The sequence below is a fragment of the Lepidothrix coronata genome, unplaced genomic scaffold (assembly GCF_001604755.1).
Source record: "Lepidothrix coronata isolate B3197 unplaced genomic scaffold, Lepidothrix_coronata-1.0 Scaffold10, whole genome shotgun sequence".
Taxonomy (NCBI): domain Eukaryota; kingdom Metazoa; phylum Chordata; class Aves; order Passeriformes; family Pipridae; genus Lepidothrix; species Lepidothrix coronata.
In genome coordinates this window covers 3033294-3047486 of record NW_016690190.1, presented here as the reverse complement: position 1 = coordinate 3047486, position 14193 = coordinate 3033294, and the positions used below count along the sequence as shown (strand labels likewise).

At 43.5% G+C, this 14193-nt stretch overlaps 1 long non-coding RNA gene across 5 annotated transcripts in view; it reads left to right on the top strand.

Annotated features, from left to right (window-relative positions):
• The window catches only part of LOC108492392, a 111944-nt gene that overhangs the window by 2469 nt on the left and 95282 nt on the right, over positions 1-14193 (top strand). For all 5 annotated transcript variants that reach the window (XR_001873092.1, XR_001873093.1, XR_001873095.1 and 2 more), the window contains exons 2-5: positions 11-167; positions 4036-4179; positions 4376-4551; positions 5418-5593. This is a non-coding gene — a long non-coding RNA (uncharacterized LOC108492392). The remainder of the gene's footprint in view (positions 1-10; positions 168-4035; positions 4180-4375; positions 4552-5417; positions 5594-14193) is intronic.

Sequence of the window (14193 nt, the reverse complement as noted above, 5' to 3'; positions counted from 1 at the left end):
CTTGCTACAGGAGAAGCTCCTGTCTCCTCTCCCCGTGCCAACCATGCTTAAACATACCCTGTGTTTGTTGGAGGACAAGTTGATTATAGCTGTATGTCTGAGCTACAGCCCTCATCCTCGTGTGTTTCCAACAGAGGAGCAAAAGCATGGAGAGAGGTGAAAATGGGGTGAGTAGAGAAGAGTCTGATGTGGCAGAGGGCACTCAGAGACCTCCTTATTTTCAGTCCACCCCAGAACCCATTTTTCCATAATTCCTCTCAATCCAGCACCTTGTGGGGGGTTTTTAAGGCACAGTTTGCTCATTTGCTTTGGGATCAGAACACATCCAGTTTGCTCACGTGCTCTGGGAAGAGAGTGATGTGCGTGCCCTAAGCTGTGTGTGATCCTGAGCTAAGCAAAGAACGACTGCCTCGGTGGTGCCTGTCCTGGACAAACAAGCAAGTGAGCCTCTCTGGCAGGAGTACACTAGTCTGATACATGATAGCCTTCAACAGCAACTGTGAAAAAAGGATTGATGGACCTGCCATAATTCAGAGAACAGGGAGCTTGAACAGGAAAAGGACTTGTGTTTCTAGGAACAGGCAGGCAAAGCAGTCTGTCACCCACGAGGCAAGACAAGCACCCTTCTCTGCTACAGCACCCGTCAGGGTGTGGATAACAAACAACCTTGAGGTAACAGGCAAAAGTCATCTTGTAGCTTCACTGCTAGACCCGTCCTTATAAAATTCAGTCAATGTGTTTGTCAGAGAAATTGCAGAGGTAGAGGGTTTTACAAGTTGTTCCCCCCTCTCCTGCACCTTAACTGACAGCAAATAGTGCGAAGACTTTTTATATATGAGACTTTTTAAGTCCCATAGCACCTCTGGCTCCCTACCCTGCTGTTCTAATGCATTTGCAGATTTTATATTAAACCCCAGAAAACAGATAGGAAAATGCATTTTTTCCCGTTTACATCTGAGTTACTAACTCAAAAGAGCTTTATTTCACAGAAGCTAGAAATACTAGCAGGTTTTGAGCTGACAGTGAGTATCCTTTAAAGAACAAAGGAAGCCAAATAATGCAGCCCAGAGCCTATCACATACACTTCTTGTTAGTAACAATTTCTGTTAGCTGTTCAGGGGAGTGCATGCAGCTCTCAGTTTCAGAGCTTAAATGACTTAGCCAGACTTTTTACGAGGACATGGTATCTAGCAATTCCAACTGCAAAACAATGCAAGTTTCTAGAGGCAGAGCATTGGCTGCTGGTTGTGTCGGTCAGTAACTATTCAGGAGCTTTTATAAAATGCAGATGTGATTTCAGTTCTTTCTCTAGGAAATAAAAACAATGAAGTCTCAGCCTGATCTTATTAGCAAGTAGTGACTGTTGCCATCCTATCAACCCAAGTTTGCCTTCTCTAGCAAAGCTCATAAAGCACACAAGAACACCTTCAAAAGCAACTAAGGGAGGTTTGTGATTCCTGTATTGATGGTGTAGAGTTTTATAGTTACATTAGTCCTCTCAGACAAGTAAAGAGAAGCAGCATCTTATGCTTGCATGTGTTTTGTTCCCTGTCCCCTGTATCCAGACACAAATAATATAGATTGAAAATATAGAACGTTAGATCTAAGTTTTTGGAGGAAAAGTGGGTCAGACATCTGAAGATTCTTACTTTAAAAACTTGCAGAAATCCCAGGTAAAGAAAGTACTTAGCGGCCTCCTTACCTGAACAAACCTTGTCAGCGATCTTTTCAGGTAAAGAGGTGACCCTTTTACTCATTTTATCTCAAATTGCTGAGTATCCTGGGAACATGGGAAAATGTGCGAGGCCTTTAAATATAGACTCCCTAGTTCTTGGAAGAAGGAGCCATGGACTGAGAAGGACTGGCCTTGCCATCTTCTAGGTTTCGTATTTTCTTGGACATTTGTAGATTGTCTTTTTTTTTCCGAACTTTTGGTTTGGACAAGGGAATATGTTAGAAATAGTATTCTGAATTTTCTCAATTTGGGTGTGTTTACACATTGTAGATTAGATTAGAGAGATTCTAGAGGTGGCTGACCTGTAGCGCCTAAAAATTTGCTTTTTTAAAAAGGAAAATTGGAAGTACTTTTATAATACATGTATTTATTAGATAAAAAGTGCATGTTGCTACAGTTTCTGTTTTCTCTATGCGTCGTGCTCCACTCTGTGCAACTATCTGCTAGAATGCATGCTCTGCATGTGTTTTTAGTTAAAATTTCTTAAAACACGGTCTTAAAGTCTGCATATTTTCAGCCTAGTCCTTTAATAACTCACATAAAATAGCATGTGTCTGTCCTGCACGTGGAATATCTACTTGCATATTTTCAACTATTTAGCTTAGAGATTTTGGTAACATGTGTTAAGACTAATATTTCTTTTGCATTTTTACCATTAAATATGATAAACTAATGCATCAAGGAAAAGCTCTAGTTTCACTTTTAAGCTCTAAGAAATAAGGTCTATGTAGTGTTTAGAAGGTGGCTATACATGAAGTGAAGTTGCTTTTTTTCTTCTTGCTACGTTTTCCAGTGTGGTAACAAATTATGTAAGCTGAACTGGACAACACTTCTACTAGTTGTTGTAGCATCTTTTTGTTTTATATTCACATCATCACATGTGTCACAGTATAGTTCTTAAGGACACCCAATGAGATGAGGGTTACATCTCACCTTAATCTTGCATTGTCTGCACGATTCCTTCTTTTAGTGACCAAGGAATTTTTCATATGGAAGCATTCATGATCTTTTTGATCATGCTTGTTGCACGAGGGTGATCACCGTCATGATAACAGCCTTGGCTTTGTGGGAAGTGTGATATAATAGGCATTCTTAGCAGTTTCTGTGCAAAGACCTTTTTTCCCTAGCTCCCATGGTGCATGTGAGATACTTGGCAAACAATGAAACGCTTAAATAATGTGTTCTTGTTTCATTTTGATTATTTTTATGTCTGCTAAGGACTTGTTCTTGGTAAGTTCTTCTTTGAAAGACAAAAGTTTGCTTTCATACTTTCAAGACTTACAGCTTAGCAGTGATTGGAGTATAATATATTTAAGCTTTTAGTGAAACTCTTCACTGCAAGTCCCACAAAGCAGTACCTGACCTCCAAAGACCTCGTCTGGCCCAACTTTTCCAGAACTGGTACAACACTTCTGATGGATCCCTAAGGAGAGTATGAGAACAGGGAGAAAATTGTGCCTACCGCCTGTGTCTGTAGAGAGATTTCGGAAAATACTTGATGACTGGATCACTTATCCCTTCTGCTTCCTATAAATGCTCTGTGGCTCCAGCTGTGATAAAAGGGAAATTCCTATGTATCCTTGACACTGTTCCATTCTTCTAGTAACACTGAAAAAGTGAAGCCACTGCAGGCCTTTGATCACTCCTGGGGTACAAGAGGAATGTTGCAGCTGCTCCAGATTATTGTGCCACCGCTCCAGTGGCTGTGGAAATGCGCTCGCACTGCATCAAGGCACAGGGGCTTCCCCCCACGCCAGCCTGGCAGTGGCCATCCTGGTCTGTTCTTCTTCCCATGACACCTTGGAACAGGTGCAGAGCCCCAGGCTGTGGCATCAGCTGGAATGAACATGGTGACAGCCCTGGTGCTGGGTGCTGTGGGGTGCCATGGCGGGTGGCTGTGCAAATAGTAAGAGTCTGCTCAGCACTTTAATCCCCCTCTTGTTTGGACGGTAGTAGCTGAATGCATTTCTGGAGGATGCTGTACCAGAAGCAGCAGCCACATGGGAGAGCTCCCACATCTGAGGGGAGTAGAGGAAGCAAAACTTCACAACACAAGAGTCAAAAGTAGCCAGACTATATATACACCACCACACATTTCCTATGGCACAGCAGAAGGGCAGCCAGCACTAGCAGTACAGCCCGTAAAATGTATCCTTTTTCCTGTTGGGGTCCTCTTCTGTGACTGGATGTGGCACTTAGTGCCATGGTCTAATAACCGCGGTGGTAGTGGATCAAGGGTTGGACTTGATGATCTCAGAGGTCTTTTCCAACCCAACTGATTCTATAATTCTATGATTCAGGAGCTGAGTTGATCCATTACCTTCCAAGGAGTGTTACTTACGGCCTGAAAAGCCCCATGGAGGACCAGGAGCTCCTTTGGAGGATCAGGAACTGTGGGGAGAGCAAAAGAGGGACTCAATTTGAAAAAGTAATCCTTCGGAAAGGTAATCCTCTGGAAAGGTAATCCTCTATTTCTTTACGGGTGTCATTTACAGAGGCACTGTCTCACGAGCCTGCTGTCCTTTGGGCACTGTCCTCATGCTCCAGTTTGGTGTTAGCAGGGCTTACAACAAACCAAGCCAGAAGTCAGCTTTTTTTCCCCATCACGATCTGTTTACTGATGTTATCTCTTTCTTCTAGCTATAGTATCTCAGTTTCTGCTCCAGACTGTCTTTGCTGTGGCACATGCCCGACCTGGGAGCTGGTGAGCACTGCCTCTCAGATCTCGGGGCAAAGGTCAGTAGCTGCATAGTGGCCTCTGGATTCTTCAGATACTGACCCTCATCATGTGGGGAGGCATTAACCTTTGGCCCTGAGTAAGTGTCCTCATATCTCACCTCAGTTAGTCTGCCCTGCTGTTTGATCCTGTTCAATATAAAGCCCTTTCCTTTGGCATCCTGCAAATCTAAGACCTGTCTTGATGTTTTCCAGCATGCTATCCCCCTGTGTGTTGCACCCAGGGCTAAGTAAGTAGTGGCAAAATGGGCAGCCTGAGAAGAGGTGATCATACATTCACAGCCTCTTTTACTTCCAGAGAGAGCAGTGGTGGTGGCTCCCTCTGTGTAACATTTCTTCCTCACCCAGAAGAGGGATAGACACCATGGGAGGTTACTGTCTGTATCATGCAACTAAGGCGTTTTGAGAATTTGAGGTTTGGGGTTTTTAACTCATGATTCAGGGAAAGGGACTCACCGAGAGTCCTTTAATTCAAATCAAGCTCTTGGGACAGATCCTAGTGCCTTCCAAAAATGCGAGATTTCCCTTGTCTCCTTTTAATGCAGAGCTTGGTTGGGGTTCACCTCAGTACATGACTCCTATTCCAGCCAACTCCTGTGTTTACCTTATGCGTAACTTCACACGGCTCCCTTGGGTCCATCTCAGGGCTGTACAGGAGTTCTTAGTTCAGCTCTGATGAATGATCATTTTACTTCCTTGCACTGGATAAGCAGCTGCTTTCCATGTTACCTTCTTTAGGAGCCTCACTGGCATGTTGTTTCTTTCCTTGCCTCCAGCAACAAGCAGACATATCTGACTAATTGCAACAGGGCTACACCAGCACCTTCTTGCAGTCGGGACTGCACAAAAGTCGCACAACATTTTTCCTCAGTGCACCACATGGCAAATAGCCACAAGAAAACATAGCACTTGAAGTTTCTTTTTCTTATCTTTTATTCTTCAAAAGGGTGAAAGCAACACAGGCTTGGAGATGAGGGTCCCATAGTGGCCTGTCCCCGTTGGTGACTGCACTTCCAGCTTCGAGTCTCTACTGGGGAAGCTCTTCCTTTGAAGTACATCTCACTTGGACAGGAGCCAATGTCACGAGGAGGAAACTAATAGCTTGTAAAGAGAACCCCACAGGTAAAATCTAACAGCCTGCTGGTTTCTTTGCTTGCAGGTATTTCCCGTGGATGCTTTAAAAACAGATGGTATTTTGGGTTTTGCTGGTGCTGCCTGCTAGTGGGCAGTGCTCTGTGTCAGAACAACACGGATTTAGAAGATTAGACTTTAAAGCATCCCATTGATGCTCTTTACCCTACCTGTACACTTTTCAAGGTGTTCCAGAATACTTTAAAAGGACAGATAAGCTCATCTTTGCGTGAGTTAGTCCTTGTCCTGGAGCTGTCATGCCAGAAGGGAACCATCACGGCAGCCCAGGAGGAGGGCAGTGCTGGTGGGAGCAGAATGGTGCTGCCAAAGGAGGTGAAGCCCCACCTGAGTGCTTGTGCTTTATGAACAGAAGTTTTATCGGGGCTGGTGGGATTTACAGCTGTGTTCAACACTTCATTCCACATTTAGTACCAAGGTGCTGCATGCAGACCACAAAGATGGTTTTTTACTTTCAGTACACTCTCAATTTGCAATGGTCATTCCTTTTGTCTGCTTTGCAGCCCAGGTAAAAAAAAAAAAAAAAAAAAAAAAAAAATTCATCTTCTGCTTTTCTTTTCCCACATTGCCACTGAATTTTTGGTGTTCACATGTACATTGGCGAATTGAGAAATCTCCTGATGTATTGTGAAACCCACTTATCACATTCTGCCAAGCTCTACGAGCCTATCGCTTGTCTTCCATACCACCTTGCCTGCTGGAACTTCATTGGCATCCTTATTCAAACTTATGCCCAAATAGCTACCTTTTATAAAAGTCTTGACCTTCTACTACCACTCTTCCATGCCTTGTGTCATCTTGTGCAATGAGGCAGCATGATGTTAAACCTGCTCTCTCCGGGGCATTGTGTGGCATCTCTGCAAATCAAATGGTAGTGATACAATTTGGGATTAGGAAACAGAAATAAACGAACTATTCCTTGTTTGCATAAGACTGGAAAAACAGCTGGGGCAGAGCTGGGGCTAGAACCCAGAATAAGTCATGGGGCTGCCTGTCATAACAAGAAAGGGGAGCTTACAGCAACTTCTTTTTTTAAGATGATTTGTTAAATCTCCTGTAATTGCTTTAGTAAACACTATAGACTGGAAATAAAACAAAAGGTTCTCTTCCAGCTTTCATAGGTTACTTGGTATCTCCCATAGCCATATGGGATTAATGGTCGCTGTAGGGTAGGATTGTATCATAAAATTTTATTAAATGTTTTAAAGCCAATTTGAGCTTTCTAAAATTTTGCAAAGTAAATTTTTTCCATTGTTGGCACAGTGCCTTTGAAGTGCTAGATCCTGAAATTTTTAATCATTTAAAAAAATAAATAGCTATTTATTCTCTGCAGACCTGACACTGTGACAGCAATTCCACTAGTTATGCACAGTACTGTTGTTGTAGGCAGACAACAAGTAAAATTCTCCAAAGTGGAAATTCACTTTTTTTATCTTCCTTCATTTACAGAAGTATTTTATATCTTACCTGTAGGCTCATTAAATGACAATTTTGACAGGAAGTCTTGGGTTCTCCTACCAATTCGATATGTCTTTCAGATAAACCTTCCTTAAAACTTTTGAGTCTCCAAACTGAGAAATGGGAAAATCCATTTGTGAGTATAATAATGATTATTAGAAATTCCATGTGTCTGAAATTTTGACTTTCCTGAAAAAACAAGCTTCCATTTCAGGTATATAGTTCCACTTACTGTAGGCACAGATATAAAATGTCTTTCTAATCCATGGAGAGCATGCAGCCTATATTTCAAGGAACAAGCAGGCCTATGACAGGAAAAGGATCTGCAGAGCTCAGTGTCTAGGGTAGAAAAGAAAGGGCTGGATGTAGATGCAGTCAGTTTGCTTTCATAGGTAATTACGTATTTGCAGTAGTGTGAGAATGCTCATCTCTTGATGCAGCCCAGGACATGGTTGGCTTTCTGGGCCACAAGCCCACATTTTCTGGTCATGTCCAGTCTTTCATCCTCCACTGCCCTGAAGTCTTTGACAGGGCTGGTCTCGATCCCTTGATCCCCCAGCCTTTATTGATACTAGAGGTAATTCCTTTTGAAGTTGTTACTATGATTAGAACTGCAGGATCCTTGATTTTTACATATGAGGCTGTCAGGGCACCTCTTGGGCTGCTATAGCATCCTCTGATGGACCAAAACACCTCCTCGGTACCTGTAGTCCCTTGAGTGTGGTCCACCTCTGTCGTGAAAGGGCAGCAGAGGCTGGGGCAGCAATACCTTGCCCCTCCTGCCCAATCCATTTACAGGGTTCTCTTGGTGCACATCCTCAGCTCTACATGTTGCAGAGGGCAGACACGTCCCTGCAACGTGCCTGGTGATTTCTTGCACACTCGCGGGGCTGATGTGTACTTCGGGGAGTCCATCGAGGCTGGAGGTGAGTGAGCCTTGGCACTCAGTCACTGCCTGGTCTCACAGCTCATTGTTCACCCGCAGCTGGGACCAACAGACTTTTTTTGTCTCTGCTTTGTATAAATCCTCGTCGCTGTAGCACTTCATCTGATATGACTAACACGCATGGTTTTTCTCTGCTCTCTCCCCTGAGGAAGGTGGGGGGAGAGTAGTGTAGGCAGTGCAGTATTTCTGCTTCAGTCTGGTTATTTCAGAAACAAACTTAAAAACATATGTTCTTTTCAGTTTGTTTATGTGACAGAGACAAGGTCGAAGAGATATGCCTGGAAAGTGGAGCTGAAACCTCCCTAAGAGCTGGACTAGGTTGAGGGATCCTGTTACATGGAGTTTATTGCAGGCTGGTATTTAAGTTCACTATAGCCTGCCCCATCGTTGTGCTTTTAAAGGTCCCTTTCTTTTAGAAATATCTTCATTTTGTCTCCTCCTGTTTTTATATTTTCCATTTGTTTTTTTTTTTTCTTTCAGGACAATTTAATTTTTTTAAATACTCCCTGTTTTGCAGAAATCATCATGTATAATATAGAAACACATTTGTACAAATATTGATAGCCCAAATTTTCTCCCTATCTAGATCTTCATTGTGTTGCATGTTGTGTCCTTGCTCCAAAATTCCTATCTAAATTTCCACTACCGGTGAGGCAGTCTGTACCCTTGAAATATATGCATGTTAATAAGGCAACAGTTGGGGTTGGCAGGAAATGGTGATGGAAGATTTCCTCATGAAAAAGTGAGGATTAGCACGTCTGGTTTTCATTCTTCATCAAAGCAAAAGGAGAGTTTTATAAATGATGTTGTTAAGAAACCTGAGGAGGGGAGATTTCAGGAGATGAAACCCTGCCTGCTGGGCAGGGAGGTAAAGGGGCAACTGGCTTCAAGCTACAGCTCAGTTAGACCTGGATGTAGACCTGAAGCCCCTGCCTCTTCGAGCTTGCTGGGTGGAGCTGTTCCCCTCTTGATCAACGTTTAAAGATGTAGAAAGTGAGAAGAAAAGTGAAAAAACAAATGGCAATTAACTTAATCGTGAGAGGAGAGCACCTGAGTGTGATGCAGGAGACAGAAGTTCAAGCCTTTGCTGAAATCTCTCACAACAAGGAATTAAATTTTCTCCTTCATGTTCTCCTCCGGCACCGTAATCCCTGTGGTTGCTGAAGCTCATCCTGCTTCTCACCGGCCAGGTTTTTCCTGGGGCTGGGAACTTGCAGCCATTCAAGCACTTCTTCTGGGAACAAGTTGCCATAAAGTGCTTCCCAACACTTCCAGGACTGCAAAAGGGATTTGATGAAGACAGCTGTCATTTGGTTATACCTGTATGCAACATCTTCTGGTCTTTTGCACAAATATAGTTAGAAGCTTGAATTAAAAGGTGGAAAAAGGTAAATTGGGAATTTTGGAGGGATTTTGGTAAGGTCTTGCACTTTGTCGCTGCAGTGATGCTACGGAAATGTGATTTGTGGGGCCAAGGGGAGTCTAAGTTGGGTATCTTTGCGAAAAAAACTCATGGTTTTGAACACTCCTTTTTAATCTTGCACCTTGGAGATGTGGTTAATTTTAAAGGGAACAGGATCAGTGTATAAACCATGATAAGCCCCCATTAACTGGAAATGAAAAAACACCTACTGAACCAGTCTTGAAATGTCTGGATGCAAGTAAAAGGGATCAGAGGTCTGTTTGTTGCTCAGAGAATGTATTTGACACAGTGGACTAATAAATTTTCTCGGATTTTCTTTAAAAAGTTAGTTAAATGAAAGGTCAGTCCCGTTTGTAAACAAAGCTGTCTGAATTTATTGTAAAGTAAAAGCATCAGGGGCTTTTGCAGTGCTTTCCGCTGTGGCTACATGCCAGTACAGTTGCTATTTAGAAAGCTTAGTGTGTATGATTCTTTTTTATTAGAAAATAAATGGAAAAGACGTGCCAATCAGTAGCTTCAAAAGGTCCTTACTGCAATATCAGTGTTAGAGCTGTGCAACAGCCTCCTAATGAAATGAGAAAGCAGAAAAATTGTTTTCAGGCACTTTGGTAGAAAACTGAAGCTCTGGATAGCTTAGTGGAAGGTTTATGAACCTTCTGGGGAGCGTCCGCTATGTTTACCCAACCTATACTGATTTTTTGGTGCTTTTTTGAAATCAACTGAAAAACAGTAGTTTGAGGAGTCAAACCAAACAGAAAACAGGAGAAAGGGACACACTGAGGATGGGAAATCTTGTACAGACACCTGCAAAAATCAAGCAGCTGTTTGTTATGTTACACTGGCAGGAATGCTGTGCCGAGCAAGGGTAGTGGTTGCCTCACGAACTTTTGGGTGATGACATCCTACTCGCTCTCCACCTACCTTGTGGCTGATGTTGGCAGTGCTGCCTAGTTCTGTTCACATTATCTGTCCAAACTAGAGATCTATCAGGCACGTGAGCCCCCTGTAACACAGTGGGAAAGAGCAGCTCTGCGTAGGGACCCAGGCTGTGCGAGCTGGGCAGCTGCAGCAGCGGGACTGCCTCTCCAGCTATCCCTAATTGTTTTGCTACAGCAGTGCCAAGTTTAGAGTAGACTGCATTCTGCTTTTTGGGCAGGACCTGTAGCAGTAGTCTCATCATTTAAGGCTAGTGTGGATATCTCTGTGTTTGGAGTGCTTCGTATCCCATGCCTGTGCCTCCTTTGCTTTTTATATAATGTGGCTTGTACATGGTGTCGTTTTACTAGAACAACGCTTCTTAGGCACTGCTGTAACCAGAGATACCCTGACCTTACTGTCACATGCTGCCTATTTCTTGTGCCAAAACAAAAAGGTGAGAAAATAGATATAAAGGGATACAGCAATTGCCATGTATGTATTTGCCTGTAAATAATCTAGTGGCAATGTTTCTGTTTGGGATTTCTGCTTCATTTCTGCTTGGCAACTGGCTTTGGAGAGGCTCAGGGGGTTTTATTTGCTTTTTCGAGGGAGAGAGAATAAAGATAAGGGGAGGCTGACCGAGGCTGTCGTGAGACCAGTGAAGCTGCAGCACATAGGCTGGGAGCATGGCTCATCCTTCACGTGTGCTTAGGGAGGCAGCCAGGTTCCCAGACAGGATGGACAGCTAGCTGGGAAGGAAAGGATAGCACAAAAATATTCTATGGTCACATGGCCAGGTTTTATTTGGGCTGGCCTTCACCTCCTGTCCCCTTCACCTTTCCTGGGCAAGGCTCTCTCTCGAGGCTTGTGTAAAAAAAAAAAAAAGCTACACCCTTTTAATTAAAGCCATGTATTTAAGCAGGTTTCCAGTAAACTACTGCAAGTGCCTGGACTCTTATTTCAGCATGAAGGTGTGTTTTGTGGGTTTTTTTGTTGTTGCTGTGTGGGTTTGGGGTTTTGTTTGTTTATTGTTTGGTTGGTTTTGGTTTTTTTTTTTAAATAATTGACTTTTGAGTTATTTTAGCTTAGGAAAAAAAATTAAGAGCAGACAGCACTTAATACACCGTCTTCATGCCTCCTCAAAAAAAAAAAAGGGTCACCTGAGATTGAATGAAAATCACTGGAACATTAGCTTGTATGGGAGAGTGTCCCACCAGATGGAAAGGCCTCATCACAGCCCAGAAGCTCTTCTGGAATACCTGGCTGAAGGAACACAGCTTTTGTAATGGCCACCTCTTGGCTCTAAAAGAGCTTATTTTTCTTAGCAGCAGAGCCCTTTTCTGCACCACTCTGCCTTTGAACCAAAGAGCATGAGACCTAAATGATGCTGTGTGACTTCCCGAGTTTTGTGATATGCACGGATGGTTTGGCCAGCATTGTTCATGCCAAGCGCTCAGATAGGTGGAGGGGGACACGCTCATGCAGCGTGTCCCCTCCGAATTGTCCCACAGCGGCCCGTCCCAGCGGACCACCTCGATGGTTGAATGAACAGCAGCTGTTCATTAACACGGAACAGAGATCCGGCGCTGGCCATAGGAAGTAAAAGCCCTAGAGCACACTGCAGTAGCCTTGTTCTCCCTTTACAAAGCTGCTCTCTGTTAAACTGTGGTATCGACCCTCATTGGCGTACAAATGCCCTTCGTTAGGGTTTGCACGCTGTGTTATATGAGTCCGCAGTTAAAAAGCAAATGAACAAAACCTGCTTGTGGTAATTTACTGTAATGGCACTGGAAGTCAGTTTAATCAGGGAAAAAAATGTTTGGAGCGATTATGCTTAACTGTAGTGCTGGAAAGAGAGGGACGCTTGGGCGCTGAGGTGGTGACTTCACCGGTGACTGGGGAGGAGATGGATTATTTGCAAAATCTCAGCCTGACATGGCTCTCCCAGAACAGCCTGCTCCTAAGACACAGATCCTTATATGTTTAATAAGGTGTTAAGAGCAGAACTCGAAATGTTCATTCGCATTCCTCTGTTCTGGATCATTTCAGTGACCACCTGGTGCCCCTTTCTTCTTTTTCTTTTCTTTAAAGACGCTTTTGCATCCTGTGTATTACTTTCTGTTTACCCTTTGGGCCCCAGCTTGGCAGAGTGCCATGGAATGTGTTTGGTGTCCTGTCCTTTCCTAACTCAGCAAAACACTGAAGACAGTGCATAAGGATAAGCTGTCGTGTTTCCGCTCCCACCTCACTGGGAGAGCCTCATTCTACCAGCTGCTAGAGTAGCCTTTGCTTGGAAGGTGGGAGAAGGATTTTAAAGTTTGTACAAACAGTACTTTTATTCCCAGGGAGATTTTTAACATTTATGTTGGTGGCTTGGTCAGATTTGCATACTTGAATAGTGATAGCAGCCTGGTATCAAAGTGGTAGGAAGGAGTTCTGTTCAAATAGAAAAATAATTTGCTTTCATAGTTCCAAGAAAGTTTGCTCTCAGACATCAGGAGCTGAAAGAATTTCCAGCCGAGGTGCCATTTTCCCTGTGTTAGTGCTACAATTGTGAAGGTAGCTGTGATTTGCAAATTCAGTTAATTTGCTTAGCTGGAAGCAAAGCAATAACTCTACCCTTTCTGAAATGATCAGAGTGAAAGTCTGTATTTTAACCTTAAGAAGAGGTACCAGGTTTGGGGAGTGTCATTAGAAAGTGGAACTCATGAAATAACACTGAACAGTGAATTGCCTATCTTTTTAGTGTGTCTGTGTGTGTGGATGTGATTGAGAGAGGGAGAGGAAGGATGAATCTGACATAAACTGTATTAAGTTTAGGAGTGAATGCAGAGGAGGCCGTAGTTTCAGACTGATTTAGGAGTGCATTTGAGTCTGTTGAAGGAACCTGGTGTAAATGGCTGTGGGCTGCTGCCATGCTGAGGGCCCCTTTGGCCATCAAATCTGCATCACCTCCAAGGGACACAGGCTAAGGCACCTGAGCCTCCTTCCATCAGAAGCACTGCACGTCCCACCCAGCTTCTGCCAGGAGAGGTATTCTGGTGAGGGGACAGAGCTGGGGTGATCCCCTTGTCCTGAGTGGGCCCTACTGTGCTGGTACGATACTGCTCTATAAATTATCTAAAAAGATAAACCAGCTGAACTGTTTTAAGTTTAGTTTGTTTAAGCCTTTTAGAGTGGCGTGAGCACACTGAATCTTTCAGTTGTCCTTCTACGGATATCTTTTGCTTTGTCATGGTGGTGACGTGCTTATTTGATCTATTTAGCCCCAAGGTATTTTGGCTAACACTATGTTGTCCTCTGCTCCAGGAGGCCTCTTTGATTCAGGTGCCACTACAGCTTCTACCACCACAGCTTCTCTAGGAAGCAAGCCAGGATTTTTCTGGTAATCAGAGTGCATTACATTTGTTCACTGTTGTTCCTCTTCCCTTATCTCTGTTTGTATTACGTTACCATTCAGGGCGTTCCTGCACTTGTCCCATGTTTGTATGGTGCCCAAAAGATGGCACCTCTGTGAGCTTGTGATCTCTGTGGGGGACAAAAAGTACCAGAGAGAGTAGCTAGAGATTGCTATAAAGATCTCAGTGTTGTATTTTTCTGTCCTAAACGAAATTCCTGCTGTAGGTCTTCCTGCATGCTGAAGTGAGGAATCTGTGTGAAAGTGTCTTCACTCCATGCGTGTTTATTGTCAAAGTCCTTCAGGTTTTGTTTGACTATTTTGATGTGTCCAGTTTCTTATCTGATGCTTTCTGGTTACCTTTCAAATTCACGGGCAAAGTCCAAAGAAAGATTGGCATATACTTACGGAGGGTGGAGTTGGCAAAGAAA